Below are 20,708 nucleotides of genomic sequence, written 5' to 3' on the forward strand. Positions count from 1 at the left end.
CTAAACGCAGCACATCACAGTCGCTGGCTTTGCACCAGTGTTATAATCTCATGTACCCGGCACCCATGCAGTTTTAGCTGGCTCCCTTCGACGGGAGTATTCATATTAAAATATGAAAAATACTGGGGGGCACGTACATTTTTTTTTCGTGAAGGGTTGAGGGGGGATTATAAATTGTAATCAATATAAATAAGTAATACAATGTAACAAATTAAAAGTTATAGCATATATTAGTAAGAAATGTTTTCTTTTAGTAATTCCGGGATAGAGGGTTGACTCCTAGCGCACCCTGTGTTTTTCACACACATACACACAAACACACATACACTACACACATTTGTAACATTTTGACTATCCTCAATAACAGAAAAAATTTAATTTTACGTTTTTTTTAAAAACTTCTTGCGCTTAGTGAGAAAAATATTTGTTCTGTCTTTTAAAGGTTAAAATACTTAAAACAAAATATATAGGAAATAAGATAATATGTTTAATAGTTTCTTAAACTGTTTTTGAATATCATCCGAATGACAATTAGAAATGTCCAAAATTGACACCACGATACCTATCATCATTATCATATTATAAGTAGTTTATATTTTTAAGGCGGTACCAGTTGGTCAACAAAAATAAAGTATTTAGGCTTTCAGCTGTAAAAAAAATGTTTGACTCTGGCCGGTCTGATTCTAATTCTGTCAAAATAATTGAGGACAAAACCGTGAACTACGTACATAGTATTACAATAATATACTTTTTACGTCTTAATGTTTGTGTGGCAAGGTTATGCAACGGTTGATATTTTTACCAACCGATAGACGGATTTAGTTGTTATTGTGCTTAACATGCAGCAGCTTAATTAACGCCTAAACAAAATTAAAATAATATTATGTCTCAGTTTATTCTGATTTCTGAATGGCTGAAACGATTTTATAATTATGGGCGCCCTGGGCACGTGTCTATTAATATAACTCCTAAGCCAAACAGCGTGACCATACAATTACTGTTTGGAATAAAATAATAATAATTTATTAAGATGACGCCACACCCGCGCATGTGTTGTCTCCGTCATACGAACGTCAACATACCAAATTTTCGTACAGTAGATCCGATTTTCTGTAGTTATATTTAATAATATTAGTGCTGTATAAGTGTGTTGTGAGAATTTTTATATTTTACATACTCATGAGTCATGACAAATTAATATATCGTGAAAAACCAACGAGAGAACACAGATAATGTTCTTACTTTTGAATTTGATAATATAGGTCAAAATTCACTTTAATATTTAAGCTAAGAAGTAACAACACAAAATTGGTTTGGCTGAACTTGAGTTTGAAATGATTTATGTTTTTGTTAAGATGGAAACAATACATGCGGGTGCAGTGTCGGTCAAATGATTTTGTCATGTTGGGGGGGGGGGGGGCTGAAGTTGATTTTTGAACTTGCTCTATTTGATCATTAAAATATAAATTATGGTTATAAATATTTGAAAAATATTAAGGATCTACCATCGCCTCCACTAACCACTACTGTACAGGTGTATAATAATATACATTATACCAAGTTACTAACAAATTAATAGCTGTCGTTGCGCCAGAAAAGTTTTCAATTAAATGAGCTCGGTTCAATATTATATATTGTTTTATACTAATAGTTGTTTACGATGATACCTACATAGGATATAACACTATTAATGTGATATAATTTACGTGTATAACGTTTACCTACGTGCAATAAACACCACAAATCGTAATAAAATTAGAAACTTAAAATCAGTTTATTTTGATTTTTTTTTTTAAATACAATGGGACTAGGTAATATTTATAATCAATTAAATCACTTTATTTAACGTGTATTGCATATTCATAAATAAATACATAATGCATGGAAACTAAATAAAACTCTACAACGCGATCTGCAGTAAATAATATAGGTATGAATCAGATACGTCATTATTCGTTCGTCGACGTATCTTCTATATTTTCAGTGTTAGGTCCGTAAACTTTATTATCTTCACACGGTACATAAGAATTTGTGATTCCATCTTCAAAATACAGGAAATTCAACGAATAAACTAATCCAACGGCCGCAGTAGTTATAACGTTAGCTATGTAAAAAAAAAAAAATCATTGATAGTTAATGTACATATATTACATAATGTAGGTGTTGCCGTGTTGGATAGTTTGGGATTTCTAGAACGGACATCATAAGTGTTGTACAGTTGTTAATGCCATTTGTACTCACGCAATGAGTGCGGCTAGTTAAATGAATAATAAACAATTATTATAGCTTGCATTTAGTCGAAATCTAAATTCAGTTCTTTAGTATTGTAGGTATTACAGGATTCGAACAGATCAATATGTTTCCATCTTTGTGATAAGGTATTTATTTCATCTTTGGTACACTGTAATGTATATGGTATTATGGTATAATATCAGTTTGTTAAGTGAATTTAAATGTCACAGGCGCTAACAAACTAGACACTAGTTAGTTTTTTACTGGTGGATTGTTCTACGGGAACAAACTGCATTTCAGAACAATATAAAGCTAACATTTTGCACACTTTTCACACCATTACATCTGCCAAAACGATCCGGTGTGACCGTATATATTTTTTTTAACTACATAATTCAAAAAATTATTCAATTTACATATAAAGGAATCATTGAAAATACCTGAAGATGGGAATACATTATTTTTTTTGGTAACAAGTGATTTTAACCTGCCATATAGGTAAATATTTAAACTTTAAATTATTATACATTTAAAATGTAGGACTACCATACCATGTTTTCCATTCACCTATAATAATGGTAATAGATTTTTAAATTTTCTATGCTGTGCGGCAGTGCAATATGTACGTGTAAAATATTAACTATTGATTATAATTATTACTGTGCCGCCTGATTTGGAAAATACGAGCGAAAATTTTACACTTTTCTTCACCTAGGTACAAAAAAAGTCATTTAATCCACTGAATATATCCCGGATTCCGCCAATTTTGCGTAGACTTAGGTTTTTTTCTGCAGAGCCTTAAATTGAATATTAAATTTAAAATTATAAACTTGAAAAGTGCAGAAAGTTGGTTTGTTTTATAATTATGTATATGGTATGTTCTTACTAACCAATATTGTAGGTATATTATATTATATTATATTATAGTAGGTATACTTATCAGTTATCACTATATAAAATGATTTGGTTACGTGAGACAAAAAAAATTATACATCCAACTATCTGAGTTTAATTTATTCTTGGACCACGCAGTGTAATACAGCTATCAATAATACAAAGTATTGGTGTAGTTTCTATAGTTACTAAAATCGATTAATAACTTGTAATCAAATCTCAGAGTTTTTTTTAATATCACCTGTTACTTGTTAGACATTTTTAAAAATGTATTCAAGGTAGCTAGAAAGTTACTAGAAAAACGATTTGATAGAGTGATAGACCATATAGTTATGTCTTGTTAAGTTTTTCCTAATGCATTGAGAAAATGTATAATAAAAATGTCTTGATTACCGCTTTATGATGACAGATGTGCACAGTACACGCACACTAATGATAATTTATTACGGACACAACTATACGTGGTTCATATTTCCATTACTTTAGCAATCTAATTGGGAAAAGAGGACGCCAGTCGCCCGTTTGAAGGTCACATGTTTGAAAATCATAGAATGAAAATGCACACACATGAAAAATTATCTGGTTTTTTTTTTTTGTAATATCTCTAGGAATAATTGTGCACAATTGGTCGGAGCTTATACACGAAATTTTCAAACAGAATTCAAAAATTCAAATAATTAAAGGGACCATGGATAGGGATCCATATAATGTCGATCTTATAAAAAATACATTAATAATTATTGTAAGACAAATATGTAAACATACCTATATTTGTTTAATAGTTTTAAAATTGTCTATATAATACAGCTACATTGCAATTTTTCCAAATAGTTTTTATATAGGGGTTGATCGGTGGTGGATGGAGGGAAAAAAATAAAACAACGTAGACGAGAGACAGCATAGAGGAAATATAGTATGGTTTTCCGCATCGCCATATCCACCCCTGAGTGCGTGTGAGATTTATGAACCACAACGTGTGCTCGAAAAACTTGTGGTGGTGATATTGCGAGCACTGGTCGTCGTAAGTTATACGCAAGCTTAATATGATATTAAAATATTCTGAATACATTATACCCAAGTGGGGGGAGGGCTAACGGGCTCAAGCCATCCCCCCAAAATGGTTGGCCCCTAAAAATGTTGATAATTGTATTGTTGATTTTATTAGGTATCGACTTTAAAATTCAGCTTGAAGTCGAACCATTTTTTCCGGTTTTGATTTTGATTTCGGATATCGGTATTTATTTTTTCTGATTATGGTTTTGAATATGGGTATACATTTTTCTGATTTCAATTTCGGTTTTGATTACTGGTATTGATATTTTTCGAATTCGTTTTCAGTTTCGACATCGATTCGATTTTTAACCGTCTTAACCGGTGATCAAAATCGGTATCCAATATCTGTTTCAAACCCTGCATTATTATTATATTATTATTATGAGTTTAAATAAATTATGATTTAAAAAAAATTATCATATTATATCGAAATTGAAAGAAAATGATCGAGTTAAAGTTCGTGCACTAGCTTTCGGATTTCTGCAGATACATATATTATTTAAAAACAAAAACTATTAATATTTGAAAATAATATTATTCACTCCCCCCCCCCCCCCCACCGAGAAAAAAATCTTGGGGGCTCCCTCGTATTATACGCCGTGGTCTTAACGTTCGCACGCACCGAATATAACATTACATATGTATACCAAATATTATGTACCTACATTATTATAATATACGAACTCTTTGTGATCGGTCGTTTTTTTTTTCTTTCGCCGGTGCTGCCGCCGCCGGTCCTTCGCTAATGAACCCATTAAAAAATAACAAAAAATAAAAAATTTCTCCGTCGACGAAAACGTCTTTGCGTGTCCGCGGGTTTTTACGCGGTCGCGCAGCCTCGGCGGCGACTTACTCGTATTATCATTATCGTACAGTTATTATATTATTATTATTATTATTAGAGGTGTATAATATATATTTATACCTAGGTATATGTACAGCGCGAGCGTAGAGAACCTCGTGTCAGCGCGAAACATGATTAATTGACTCCGCGCGGTGTGTGCGTGTGTTGTACGATTATTTCTTTCCGTAAATTAACGAGCATCGCCGCCGCCGCCGCACGCCACTCTTCCGTTGTGCGTATAGGTAATTTTACACTATACATATATACATATATAATATAATATGTGCTGCACTTATCAATTATATCCCCCGAGCGTTTGACACGTATAAATATATTATATTATTATATTATACTTAAGGCGCGCGTATGTCGGAAGGTATATACGCACCGACGGTCGATATATTATACTATATACAACGTAATATAACATAATATAATACGATATTACGTTCATATATATATATATATGTATGGGAATAGTAACGCGTAAGTATTTAGTATATTATTATAATATTATACAAACACGCGTTAAATTATACGCTGCACATATCGGTCGGCACTCTGTATACGAGCGAAACGCATTCCGCACGCACTCCACGACGACTAAAATAATAATAATAATAATGATAAAATAATATAATATAATATATATTTACTATAACAGATTATTATATGTGTGTGCCTTGGGTAAGTCGTAGGTACGTCTTCATCATCGTACATATATATATATAGGTAGGTACCGCAGCTATAATATACATTTTATATTATGTGTATTTTGTATACTGCTGGTGTCCAACAGTGTCTGTTTGGAAATTTACAAATAGGTATACAATATTATTTTATATTTCTCCATTATAATATATTATAATAATTGTTATTTGGTGAGTTGTTGTACAAAACAGGCACTGGTCTTGGTCATCGTCACGATTCGGGAAATATATATATATTATACCTATCTGTGCAATTATATCATCTATTAGGGTACGCGAGTCAGCTATAGTCAAGATCCAGCAGCAGGTACGCACTGTGTATACTTATCTGTGTACTTAGCGTTAGTGTTTATGCGATACACCGAAAATACTTATGATGTGTTATTGTGGTTACTTAATAGATAAAAAAATTAATTAACGCGGTTAGTACCTATACTATATACATACACTAGTGTGTATAGTTTACACTGTGTGTCTATGCTTTCGCGACTTCGCCAGACACAAATCCCCACACTAGCTGGTCGCTAGGTATCTATCATTCTACCCCCCCATAAACATGTTTGTTATAGCTTATAGGGGAATGCAAACGGTCTGTTTTTATGTTTTTAATTGTATCAGGCTTTTCAGGCACATATATTATTATGGTTTCGGCCTCAATACGATGAGGGATTATAGTATACAACAGTCGAGTCGCAATAACTCGAAAAACTTGATAACTCGATTTCTTTTTATTCCCCTTACAGTTTAAATTGTATAGGTTAAATTTGAATTAGGTATCTTGAAGCGATTTTTTCCCTTCAACTTCGAGTTATCGTTACTCGACTGTATTATTATACGAGTACATGTGTTATTCAAGTACCTATATAAGTGGTTAGTATCTATAGGTATATGATTTCACTACTTCAAGAGACCAAATTGTTAAATTTTTGGGGGGACTTGGAGGGGCTTATTCCCTCCAATATTAAAACTAGCCATTCCAAAATATGTATTTTAATTGAAGTATTAAATTCTTGATTCGTTATCTAATCCATCTACATAATTCAGTAAACGTTGTTTGAAGAAATTATTTTCTCAAGTTAAAACAACGATTCATTATTTGAGCGTTTTCTTCTTTATAGTACCTATAGTTTATAGATATCGGATCCACCCGTAGAATATATAATATTATCGTGTTCGCTGTCCGACCGATTAGTCATTATATGACCAGAGTAGCCGATGAGAGTTACCAGTAAATTATAGCTAATAGTTTAATGACTAAAGTGGTCGTAGAAAATTATGCCAGTCCAAAGTTTCGTTACTACATTTCGTAGGTTAACATGACAATAATGACGCCCGTTGCGGGTTCGGCCACTCAGGACGTGCTGCAGCAGTCAATCTGCGATCTCTTGGATCCGCTGAGCTCCACATGCCGAAAATCGCAGTGTGGATTACTTCGGCCGACATCAAGTACTTCCCGGCGCAAGTTTTGATCGAAACGTCTGAGTTTGAAAACAGCCGAACTAAGCCCCACGTGCAGACAGCAGTACACGTCAGTTTGTTGCAGTATCTTGTAATCCACAGGTGTGATGGGACAGACACGTTAACCGCCGCGGCAGGCCCATCGTTAGGTATTTATATTATATTATATAAAAGAGAAAATTATTATGTTAATGCCGCTCACCTTTGCCGAAATGTATTTAATTTTTCCACCTTCGATTCCGTTGAAACTGTATGCCAGCCTAAAGCGACGCATGACTCACTTGTGTCCTACCGATGGGACTGCGTCGTGGTTAAACCCAAGCACCGCTCAATGTGGAAACGGATGAATCGATTCGTCCGATGCTTATTTTGTTGCGTTTGATATGGGTATAAAAAAAATGGACCTTTCTCAAAGACCCCGCTGAATCGGATTGCAGCCGTTCGAACGCTAGTTGAAAAAAAATAATACCTAAATGATAACATAGTTATATTGCAAATCCTAATATGATTTACACAAATAAATGTTTTGGTATGTTAGGCACCTATTTAATTGGTTTTTGATTGATTATAAATTATATAATATTATTTATAATTATTAATGAACGCGTCAACACGCCAGTGAAAAGTTCATTTATGCGGCCAGTGAAAATCGTGACCACATTGTATACAGGTATAATACTTTTGAATTTTTTTTTTGCAGTGTATAAATCTATTTTTTATTAACATGAGAAAAAAACAAAAAATAAAAAAGCTAAATGTCCATAAAAGAATTCAAAAAGTTTGAAAATATTTTGAAATTTTTTTATTGTTACAGAAAATACTAACATAAACATTTGGTGGAAATACCAAGTATTTACGGTTATTTGTTTTTGAGATACATTAGGTTCTATATATGATACAGTATCTATATCCTTTAACAGTTCGTAAGTCTTAAGAAATAAGGGGAATTTAAATGGTCCGTTTTTAATAAGTGCGATGTAAGCAATATTAGCTTTTACGCGTGCTGCGTAAGCATGGTTGTTATATTAAAAGCCAAAACGATAAGGAATTTGTACATTTAATGTGTTTGCACTTTGCATTATTTATCAACAATATTTTTTAAAAACAAATGTTCTTTTATTGGAACAAGCACTAAACAAAAAAAAAAATTACGTCAGTGAAAAAACTTATCATTTGTAAATATCCCTTCGGAGTTGCAGCTTTGCACAACGTTTTAATATAAAACTACACAATTAAATGGTATTGTTGTATACCAAGCTATTGAATTGCAGTTTTGTTAAGTATTCGAATACTTTTTTGTATTTCAAATACTTTTCAAATACTTTTTGACCAATGTATTTTAAATACTTAAAAAATACATTTTATTTGTATTTTTATTCTAGAATACTAAATACTAAATAGGTACTTTTTTTAATTCTCATGGTCTACTCCAAATTCCAATTACTAATATTTCGGAATGTATTATTTTAAATTTTGTTTCTACAATATTATTTTAAAATGCTTCTAACTTCTGATAATTTATAAATAAGGTTTCGCCAAAATACAAGCAGATAACAGAATGACTAAACACTGAAACTCCCGTCGGCTTCTCACTTCCATATTATACCATATTACCACGGCATACAAGACACTGACCACCACTGGTTGGATTGGCATTTATCTTGAATCTTTAAACAGTCGTTCTTCTTATTTAATGGGTGGTACCGTGGTAGTAGTTTATAATTTGAATATAAGATTTTGGTATTAATGTTATTGAACTTTTTTTTTTGTCATATTTATTTGAATTTGTACAATTTGTATAAAATATTTTTACAATAAGCAAAATAGATGGAGTGATACATGACAGGGTTTGGTTGGCTTGATTAAAGAAACTATCCACTAGGTATTCAATAATACTTCATGGCGTGGGTAGTATCGGTTAGTCGACTTGTTATTAAAATGATTGAATTATTGATTATTAATTATTCATTTATTGAACTTAAAAAAAAGTATTTTAAATGCTTTTAAAAGGTATTTGAATTTATATTTAAATATTTTTAAAAGAAAGTATTTGAAAACGTATTTTAAAATAATAATAATTACTAAATAGTTCTATACATGCTATACGTCACAAACTCACAAATTAATTAAAAATCTATTAAAATACGAAAATATAACAGAAATACCTACATATAATTTTAAAAGTAGGTAGTATGTACATAGTAAACTAATTGATCTATGATTAATGGATTTTTTTAAATAAAGTCTTTTAAACACAATTTTTGTTTAAGTTGTACGTCATTGTAGTAATCAACCATAAATAAAATATTAAGTAAATACCTAACTATTGTGTTTTGTCATAATTTTTGTGTTCAATCTTTAAACATGTAATATTCAGATGTAGTCATAATAAACTCAACCCTGCGATAACAGGTAGGTAATAAAAAGGTCAATTGCAAATTCGGCTCCGATGATTGTTGTCGATAAATGGTGTATGGTGATAGCACGACTCAATTTTACCTGTAGGCAACAAATAATGTATCTTATCGATGATCGTAAAAAAAGTCAAAAGTTTCCGGAAGTCACGTTTAAAAAATACAAAAATAGTGAATTAATGAATACTAATGTTGAAAATACGCATGGTTAAGACTGTTAATAATATAGGCAAAGGTACTATTTAAAAAAAAATTATAATACTCTACTAATTTAAAATATCCATTTTTTTGTACACTATTATAATGGGTACAGATCGAATTATGAATTTTCATAAATCACTACACCATAATGAAAATAATAAACGTCCGCTCGTCGTCAAAGTCCATAGCGGGATTGGTATGGACCAGTTACGCCTAAAACAAAATGTGTAGGTATTTTACTTTCAATTTGCCAATCATTGAGTTTATTTTTAGTCTTACCTTCAAGGATGGAACATAATATATTTTTATCCTATCTAATTATAATTTATAATTAACATTGAATTATCATACGTTGCACATAATCTATGTTGATAGATATATGGAAATTAAAAATAATTGAAAATTAAAAACTTATATATTATATTGATCACTTGATTAATGAGTGGTTAAATATTTTTTGTTCTCAAAAAAAAAATAATATTCTTAAATATTTTAAAATATTGATAGCTAATTAGAGCAGTCAATATTCTAAAGCAGTTTTGAAAAATTTATCAAACATTATTATAACCATATCATAAACAAGTAGGAATTTGAGTGATATCTGCAGACGGTTTCATGTTTCATTATCGCTACCTATTTATTGGGCTAATCGGTTTGTTGTACTGTATCACAATTCACAATACTGTTTGGTATATAATAGGGTAACACAATATTTTAAATATTATGAAATTATTAGATATTTTTATATGTAATGTACAATTGTAGTTTATTTTTATTATATTTATAATAAGTGTTCATTATTCTATAATATGTTTTTTTTATTTTATTTAAGTAAAGTAACTACGTTTTGTACAATCGATTTACGAATGAAACACTGGGAATCGTTCCCACCTCATTTTGCCACATGGTATAGAAATATATCCCCAACCACAACCCTAGTTTCACAACCTTAATCTCCCTAGGAAATGCATGACATCGTTCTCCCGTCTTCGAATCAGCCACACCTTACTTCCCTCTCATTCCTTTAATTTCATTGAATTAATCCCTCATCTGCACACTCAACAACAACCCTATGATTTGTGATATTACCCAGATTATCTTCAACTGCCCTAAATTATCACCACATCACGCCCACCTTTGTCCCCATATAAATCCTCCAACTTGAATTGTATACTTCGTCATCCAAAATATATTCTCATTTCAACAAAAAAATATTATACTTTTCATATTATCTTTCTCTAACCATACACTACAGTCGATACTTAATTTAGTTTTTTTCCATGTTGTACATAATTTATATTTTCCAAATTACTTTTAACCCATTATTTTAACTGTTGAGAACTTGAGACTGATTGTCAAACAAAGTTTAAACAAAAATAATTTAAAAAGTAGAGCAACTAAAGTTATACCTACTGAATATAATTAAGCACTATAAATATAATAATATTTTACATACTTTAGCGTTATAAATTTAAATGACTCCCATTTCCATATTGAGCTATTATTTAGCGTAATATTAGTCTATCAACACTGGAAAATATCGAGCGCAACCGGTGTATACTCTATTGACTTTAAATGTTTTGTGTGCAATCGGTATATGAAAAGATAATTTTAAGAGAAATTGATAAACTACCTGGGGCCTGCAATGCTTAATTGAATATAGAAATAAATCGGACCCAATTTAAATAATAGATATTATATATTGCAGTATGTACTATACCTATTTATAATTTGAAAATCTCGGGCCCTACAGTTTACACATCCAAATTGTATATCATAACATGTACACTTGGTACCGCGGGAGTTAAAAATCACTTTTTTGGGAGGGAGTGGGGGGGTAGAGGGATATCTAATCGAAGGTATGCGACTATGGTGATGAAAAACGTTTTTATTTCTTTTAAAGGGCCAGACGGGCCAGTTGCCCGTCTATATGTATAGGCACATTACATAGTGCAACGTGATGAGTCAGCTTGACGAGCGGTCGCGCTATACGCACAATAGAAGACGTGTATAATATTATCATAATATAATACATAGTACAATGTAAGACTCGGTTGGGTCGTTCACGCGATGATTATTATTGTTTCGAAACGTCAAAAGAGTACCTAAGGTTTTTTACAAAAAAAACTTCTTGTCAACTCGTCAAAAATGAAAAAATAGAAACGAATCCGGTACGACAAACGCGGGGATAAGGCTCGTGGTGAGATACGGAACGCTCGTCGCAACTGTATATAATATAGTCTCCTGCACTCTAGAGGGATAATTTTGAATATTATTTTTGTTAAAAATATGTCGTCCCGACTTGACTGACGATCCGTCCACGCGTGGTAATTGCATGATGACGTCGACGACAGACCGTGAAATCGACTGACCCACGAAAATATGATATTGTAATACTCGTGCGCACCCCTCGCCAACGCTTCATGATTCCTGGGAACATCTTTATAATGTTATATTGTGTACCAGATACGTAACATATATTATTGTAAGCAAATGCGAAGATCGGGGGTGGGAGCTTACGGAGCCGCTTCCAAAAATTCTCAACCCCCAACTAATTTTTTTTTTTTTTAATTTTTCACAGTTGACGAGTTGTATTATTGTACGCCTTTACTGCTTGTAATACTACAGTAGGCTGATTTATTATTAATATATTAGAGCTAGAGACTATCCTAGGAGATAGCATATTTTCTGTAGGTACGTATTGTTTTATATTATACAAATATTTTTCATCATGTAAAGAGTTCATATTATTTAAAATTTAGTATGATTTGTATATTTGACAATTTTACATAGAAGTGCATCATTGGATAATTTTTAGAAATTAGTATGCATCTCATACTTATTTTGTGCTATATAAACCTTTATTTGTTTACACAATCATTTTGGAATAGTAATAATTTGATTTATTTTCTAATATTATATAGTTAATAAAAAAAAATGAAGATTATAGTCGCATTATACCAAACGATTATTAATTGATATAATTATAACTTTCGGGCAGTTAAAAAAAATAGAATAAATATTGATAATTAATTGCACGTAATACATTATTTATCATTAATTTGTATAAATGAAAAACTACATATTATTTTATAACTTGTTATCTATAATCAACAATAGACGGTCAAAAATTGAAAAACGAGTGAACACGAATCACCCTGTATACGCGGCGCATCGTCGTCATCTGGAACGAGAAACAGTGATACTGCGCAGGGTACGCATAAATCGTACGTGCTCCATAATAATAATAATAATATAATATAATACAATATCGTATCCAACAATATAATATATTATTATACCTAATAACGATTCCTATCGACGATCGTCGTACGCAATACAATAACTATATTTCATAATAATAACATAAATCTTGACGTCGGCCGCCGCGGTATATGATAAGTCGCGGGAGCGTATATATATTCCGATTCCACGTAATTCCGTGTAAATGTCCACCTTTTGCCGGTATAGATCGGTTATATTATTATGTACATACACCCATTGTACGTTTTCGGGACATGTATATAATGCACATAACGCTCACGTTATTATATCGGTTACGACAACGCTCATATAGTATAATATAATATTATAATAAAATATATAATACGCACCTATGTCGCGGCGGCGGCGGCGGCGGTCATTGTGCGGCCATCACGTCGTCGTCGTCCCTGTTGGATATAATATGTACTGCGTACACCGCGCTCACATTATGCTTGTTATTATATATATATATATATGTGTATAATACATTTTTGAGTTTTACGGTTTATATATTTTTTTTCGCTAACAATCGTCTCGCCCTCTACTCTCGCCGACGCACCTGCTTCGCATATTATATGCACCTAAGATTTACAATATATATATATATCATATCTGTATGGCGTCATATTGTGCGTTCGATATAGCACCTGTACCGTATATATTGTATATTTGTATATTATATTATTATATATACGTAGGTCGACTCGCAGGATACCCCGCGCGCGCTATGATGCTGGAGACTCGGGTGCCGCGACGAAAATAATATATAATACGCATAATGTTATATACCTATGCGAGAAATGCCGTCGCGGATTTCGAAAGGAATGTTTTATTTTTTTTTACGCCTTTAAATCCCGTCCCGAATGGATTTACCGCGTTTTCGTTGCGCAGACACACTGCCGCACGCGCCCTAGACCGTTTAACGCATTATTGTATTGTAGGTATTATCGTTATTATAATATTATATACGTTTATTATTTTGTGTGTGCGCACGTATTTTCGTCAATAATATTATGATGACAATATAATGTATGACGACTTGCCCGCGTGTTTGCAGCGTGTTATTAAATAGTAAAGAGTGCTAAATACGATTCGTCGCGGACGGGGAAAAAGCATGACCGACGTGCGGTCGTTACGCGGGACTTTGCGCGCGGGGACACAACTATTATAATACTATGTATATCGTATAGTGTATTCAGTACTTGAATCGGAAAATTATAAATTAAAAGGACGTCGCAAAAGTGCGAAAAAAAGGTACGTACTCGAAGATTGGAGTAATGAAATGATGTCTTATTGATTAGGATACAATTAAAAGTCTATATATATAGGTACGCTAAAATATTTTACAGGTTGTGGACGCGTTATTATGTATCTGTATATTTCGGTACAGTGTAGATGCGTAATTAAGAGGAGATTTGGGTGTCCACCCCCCCCCCCATGTTTTTTTTTAAAACTGGCAAACCATATTTAAGCACTTATTCAACCATACATATTATTATATATAGGTATTAGGTACTATTGTATATTTTATAGAAATTATACATAAAAACCTGGCTTTCCTAGCTATGCTATAGCTGTACAGTGTACGCATATTACTAAGACAATATTACTTCGTAAAAACTACTCATCATTATTGGACAAATATATTGAACTAAAGCATAACAGTGCAGTTTAGCTACCAAGCGATTTTTGATAACATTTTTTTTTTGGAAACCTATGTATTTGATTGAGTTAAGAACAATGATGCAATTAGACTTTGTCGGTCGGACTTAGTTTCAAAGTTATAACCTTTTAAAGTTATTTTGAGTATTTTACGTCTACGCAGATTATCCCACAAATTACATTAAATAGACCATAATGGTTGTACTGAGAGATTTTTTTTACACAAAAATGACAAAATTACTCCTCTGGTACAATACCTACACGGGTAAAGGGGTAAGTAATGTATTTAATTTACATTTGTTGTATTGTGTAGTCGTCCTCTTCGACCGTCGGCTCCAGCAGTATTATATGAATATAATTTTATTAAAGATGGCCTGATGGCCAATACTATTTTTTCCGATATTCTCCAATATTCCGATTTAAATCATGTAGGTTGTTACATATCAAAATTATTATTTAATTTACACGTTTTATTTTTATTTAAAGAACCTATTAAATAGTAATTTATAGGTAATATAAAAATTACTACATACCGTGACGTTAAAATATTTTATTTCTTATTCTTACTTCAAGCAACGATCAAAAAGTTCGGTTCAACATAATATTATCGGAATGTTGTTCAAATATTGAACAGATCCAAACATTTGAAGCAATAATAATTTCATTATATTGCAGTTCCAGGAAATCCCGACCCCTAAATGTCGCTTTAAAAACCGCTATAACAACAAATCAATGAAACATTATATTATACACTTTTTGGGGACTCAACTGTCCCATAATAACAATAATGGAATGTACGTATGTATTGACTTAGTTTTGACTTTTGTTCCGTAGTATTATAAAAAGAAAAATTTAGATTTATAATAAATCGTTTTAATAAAATATATTATATACATTAATATAATATAAATATATACACAATAATATCTATTGTGGCCGTTTGTAGTAAGGTAGATAACCTAATGTGAAATTTGAGCCGAGGACCTTATAAGACCAAATTATATAGACATTTGAAGCATATTAATCAAAAAACCAAAAATAATATAAAGAATAGATGTTTTTGTTGTTGTTAAAGTAGGTAGGTAGGTATACAGTATACCGTATACTATTGTATTGAAATGTACGGTTCAATAGTTTTCGAATACCTTGTGGATATGAAAAGAACAATATCCGATACAAAAAAAAAAATACAATACATATTTCGGAATCTTTGGACTGGAAAATATAATCTGATAAAGTTAATTTTTGGTGGACTTCCGGTAAATATTAGTTTTTGAAAATACTTTGTACCCAGCTTATGGCCGATAGGTACCTAATCAGTAATCACTAAGCACGTAGGTATAATAAATTGTTTAGAAAATCAAGATTTATAATATTATATTAAGTATTCATGAATTTTTGGTTTAAAATGTAATAATGTGTGCCATATATTATGATACATGAATAATAGTTTTAGTTTCAGATTTTTTCAAATATATTTTATGGCTATCTCTTAGAAATCGAATCTAGTCGGTGTGCATTTTAAAGTTGATTTTTGACATTTCTTTTAACCCAAAGAATAAAAGCCCGACAACTGTCAAAAGTTTTGAACAAATTTCAGCAGGTATAGGTATTGTTCTCCTTAATCGGATCAGATGTATTTTGGAGTTCAATTCGGATTCATACTTGCAAATTGAGTATTCAAGACTCCCGGCACATCACTGTCTAGCACCAAGTTAAGAAAATGGAGAAAGTAGCCAACACCCATCGAAAACAATTTATGAAATTCGACTACGGTAGGTACGATATTATGTCTATGCCAAGACTATATGTCTTGGTTTTTGTCGTTCGCATTATGTATTTACTAGACAATTTTAATACAAATTTTGCTGTCTTTAGGAACAAACAAAAAAAAAAATTCTCAACTATTGCAGTTCTATGGTTTTATTTTCGTATCAGGTCAAGGTGTATATAAATAAATGACTCACAATTAAAAAAAGATCAGCGATTCAGTATATTTACTATAATATTTTACTCAACATCTCGACGATAGGACAAATAAAAATAAAATATTATGTACACGAAAATTTTTTTTATGACTTAAATAAATTAATCTCTCATTATTATTATTATACGGTATACACGACCGCTGTGCATATTAAACTAAGTGTTTTAAGCACAATTTGAAAAGAGTTGAATGATGATTATTTTTATAATTCTCATTTCTCAAGTATATACGAATTAATTTTTTTTTAACTGCGTCGTGGTTTATTTTGAAACTCGTTAAAAAACCGTTAAGCTTAAAGACTAAATATTATTATATACTTTAAAGCGTGGTATTATGTTTCTTGTAACTAAAAAAGGTTTAGAAGGTTTATTTCTTTAATACCATATAATAATATACTCGCTGCGCGGGGCGACATGTCTATAAACTTTGACTTCACGACGTAAAACATCAGGCACGTAGATAATATACAATTATATAATGATATTTGTCGAAAAAAAATATAAGCGTACTATAGCGTAGCTGGTACCTATATACTATATTGCGAGCCGTCAACGATAAAACGAGGATTATATTAAAACATACATAATATCATTATATACAGACGTGTCAGTGGGTATTTAAATGGTATTATTTGTCGACGCCGGGCATTCGTGAATACACGTCAAAACCAATAAAAAAAAGCATTTCTGTTGTATTCTGAAATAGTATCCATCTGTCGGTGCGACGGCGGCGGTGCGCATGACACCTTCATAATTTATTTATCAGTAGTCAGTTCTCTTTGTCAGGTAATTTTATTGTGCACGTCGCGTGAAAATTTTCGCGTTTATTGACGGGACGTACAAACAAATGCGCTTCATACACAAAATAAAATTATTCAGACGTCGATGAGAAAAAAAAGACAAAATTTATTATTTTCACGTCGTCCACACTATATTATCAGCTGTGTACGAAATGTCATCTCGCATATAATATATAATTTAGAACATAAATATACTAAAACCGTCAGCAGTTTTTAAAAAAAAAAATTTTGCGGGTCTTTGAAGGGCGAGTACACGCGCGTGAAGTAGCCAAGTCGATGATGAATATTGATAACACTGCAGCAGCAGACGCAGATCGTAAGCATAAAATATGAGGTCCAGAATCGGTGTAGTCTCAGGACGTGGTAAAAAATATTACACGCGAAAATTATTAAAAACAGAAGTCCGTGCATCTACGAATCAACGAAAACTATTACGTCGAAAATGCATAATTTATTACCTATATTGTTAAGCCGGATCGTTTTGGTGTACAAAATATTTTACTGGAAAATGTAATAATTATTTGAAATATTATGTTGAAAATTACATAATAATGTAAATACAAATAACTTGACCGCCTCTACAAAATATACGCCCGCGATCTATACTATAGATAATGAAATATTAAATAAATCTCAAATATATATTATACAAAAATAATATTAATATATTATACATTTATACGTCGATTTTAATAACGCACTCATTATTTTGAACTTTTGAACTTTTTTGAAAATATTATACTTTAATATTTTATTATTTTTCTGTGTTTTTGGATACATAAAAATCGAAATTCGAACGAGAAGTTAATTGGTTTTAAGTATTTAAAGTTTTGATTGGCAAAGTAATGGATCGACATTTTCCGAGGTATCACTCCTGTGACAGTTTACTCCGTCCATCTAAACTATAAATACATATACAATATACATAATATATTTATATATACTAACTAATTAGTTACTCGTTCAAAAAAATTCGATTTTTATGTAGGTTTATCACCGTATCGCCTCTTGTAACTTGTTATTAAAAAAAGTAAAAACATTAAAAAATAATAACATAAATAATATGAAAAACATTTTTTTTTTATTCCAATAATGTGGTTTTGAAATGAAATGAAATTATAAAATGAATAAATTTTAAAATTTTTGAAATTATATGAGTGTAAACTACACTCAAATGGATCTGTGTTCCTATTGTAGGTATATAATAATATACAGCACACATAACTCACGTCCTCGGCACACACGGTTAACTATGAACTAATAACGTAGTGTAGGAAAGAAAATTCTACACGTCATTTTGAATTTCGAGTGCGGACGATGGTACAGCGGAATCATTATTGTTATTGTCTGTTTGTTAAAGATCGTGCAGTAGGTACACACGACTACTGCAGCATCGGTAGTCACATACATACATAATATTCTATACAAAACGTTAATTTTCGTCTTCTATTGTAAAGCGTCGATGCGTGATTAAATCCTAACACTCGCGCGCCCATTTATAAAATAATAATATCATATAGGTAGTTCTTTATGGCAGCAGCCACCAGCACGGTTTGTGTCAGAGTGCAAGTCTCTATTATACCGCGCGGTGCATTGATGTGGCGAGAAAACCAATACAAGAGGGTGTTGAATCCCTTTGACTGACGATGACGTGGCAACAACTATTTTAACAATTATTAACGACACGGAGAAAAAAAACGATTCGGATTTCGAGTGATAGGTAGGAGGTACTGCGCAGGAAGAGAGAGAACGGGTCGTAAATAACAATTTATTATATATATTAATATTATGGAACATCACGGGATTACGCGCCGCCAAATAAAATAAATATTACATTACTATTATATAGGCATAAATTATAATATATATATATGTACGTATAAAGGTATTATTTATTTGCATTTATAGTTATCGAGTTATCGTTCCCCGTACTAACTTTTTAAAAGTAAAAAAGTATATATTATTATAATTATTATTAGAGTTTATTATCAAGCAAATAACAATAAAATAATGATTTGATTAATATTAATAATATTTAAAATATTTATCTATCAAATTTAAGTTTAGCGCAAAGTCGTCAGTAATACTTCTAGGACATTCGATTAACGGACTTCCGGCTTATTGATACAAATTACAATTAATGCTAAACAATGAAGACATGTAGTCATAGAGCTATATAGAACTATAGAAGTCCGAACAATGTTTCGACTATTTTATCGTTGTAACTTTTTTAAACTGCTCGGTAGCTTACTTTGATATTTCCAAATTACTTATTCATAGTTTGTTCGTCATTACTCAAGGATTCGACATCAGGGCACGCCACCCGAGTCCTGTATAGAATTGAATATTCTGAGACCACGTGATTAAAAATAATGAAATAAATACCAGCTATTATCTATGTATACATAGGTAGTATTACTTTGGATTCACGACGTGGGTGAACTAAAGTAGGCAGTTATGGATGTAGGTACCCAAATACGCGTGTGTCGGAATCGAATGTGTAAGAAACAAACAGCGTATAATAGTCATCGAAAGGATATTTGTTATTACACATCAAAGTACAACACTACGATGACGGAGGTATCTACACGTAAACGCATATTATACAAACTTTACATAATATATGACATGTACCTACTACATAATATTATAATATGACGTCGCAGTCATTTCAACGATGAGATTATACGTCCGTAATAATATATACAAATCTGCGGTGTGTGTATATCATTTTCAAAAAAATCGTTGTATCATCGGTGCCCACAGCAACTCGGATAATAGAAGATGAAAAAACCTGCGCACGAGGATTAAGGCGACGGTGGTCGTGAGAGGTGACGGGCGGCGACGGTGGCATCGACTATACGGTAATAAGCAAGAAAACCGATTTGTGTACAAAACGACACGAAACCGCACAATTATCAAAAACGGACGTCATCGAGACCCGGTCCCGCGTATTATATACACATACATAGGTACGGGTACGCCGGCAGTAAATTAATGGGAATTAAAGGATCGGGTGTATGTCACATATTTTCTTCGTTTCGTTTATATATTTTTTTTCACGTATATTATTATTATATTCACCGCAGCGCGCGGGGTTCCTCGTCCGAGTATAAATCGTATAATATTATTAAAACGTATATATTATATTATATTATAATATATATTAGCCGCTGCCAACGCGTATTAA

The sequence above is a fragment of the Metopolophium dirhodum genome, chromosome 4, assembly GCF_019925205.1.
Source record: "Metopolophium dirhodum isolate CAU chromosome 4, ASM1992520v1, whole genome shotgun sequence".
In the NCBI taxonomy this organism is placed as follows: Eukaryota; Metazoa; Arthropoda; class Insecta; order Hemiptera; family Aphididae; genus Metopolophium; species Metopolophium dirhodum.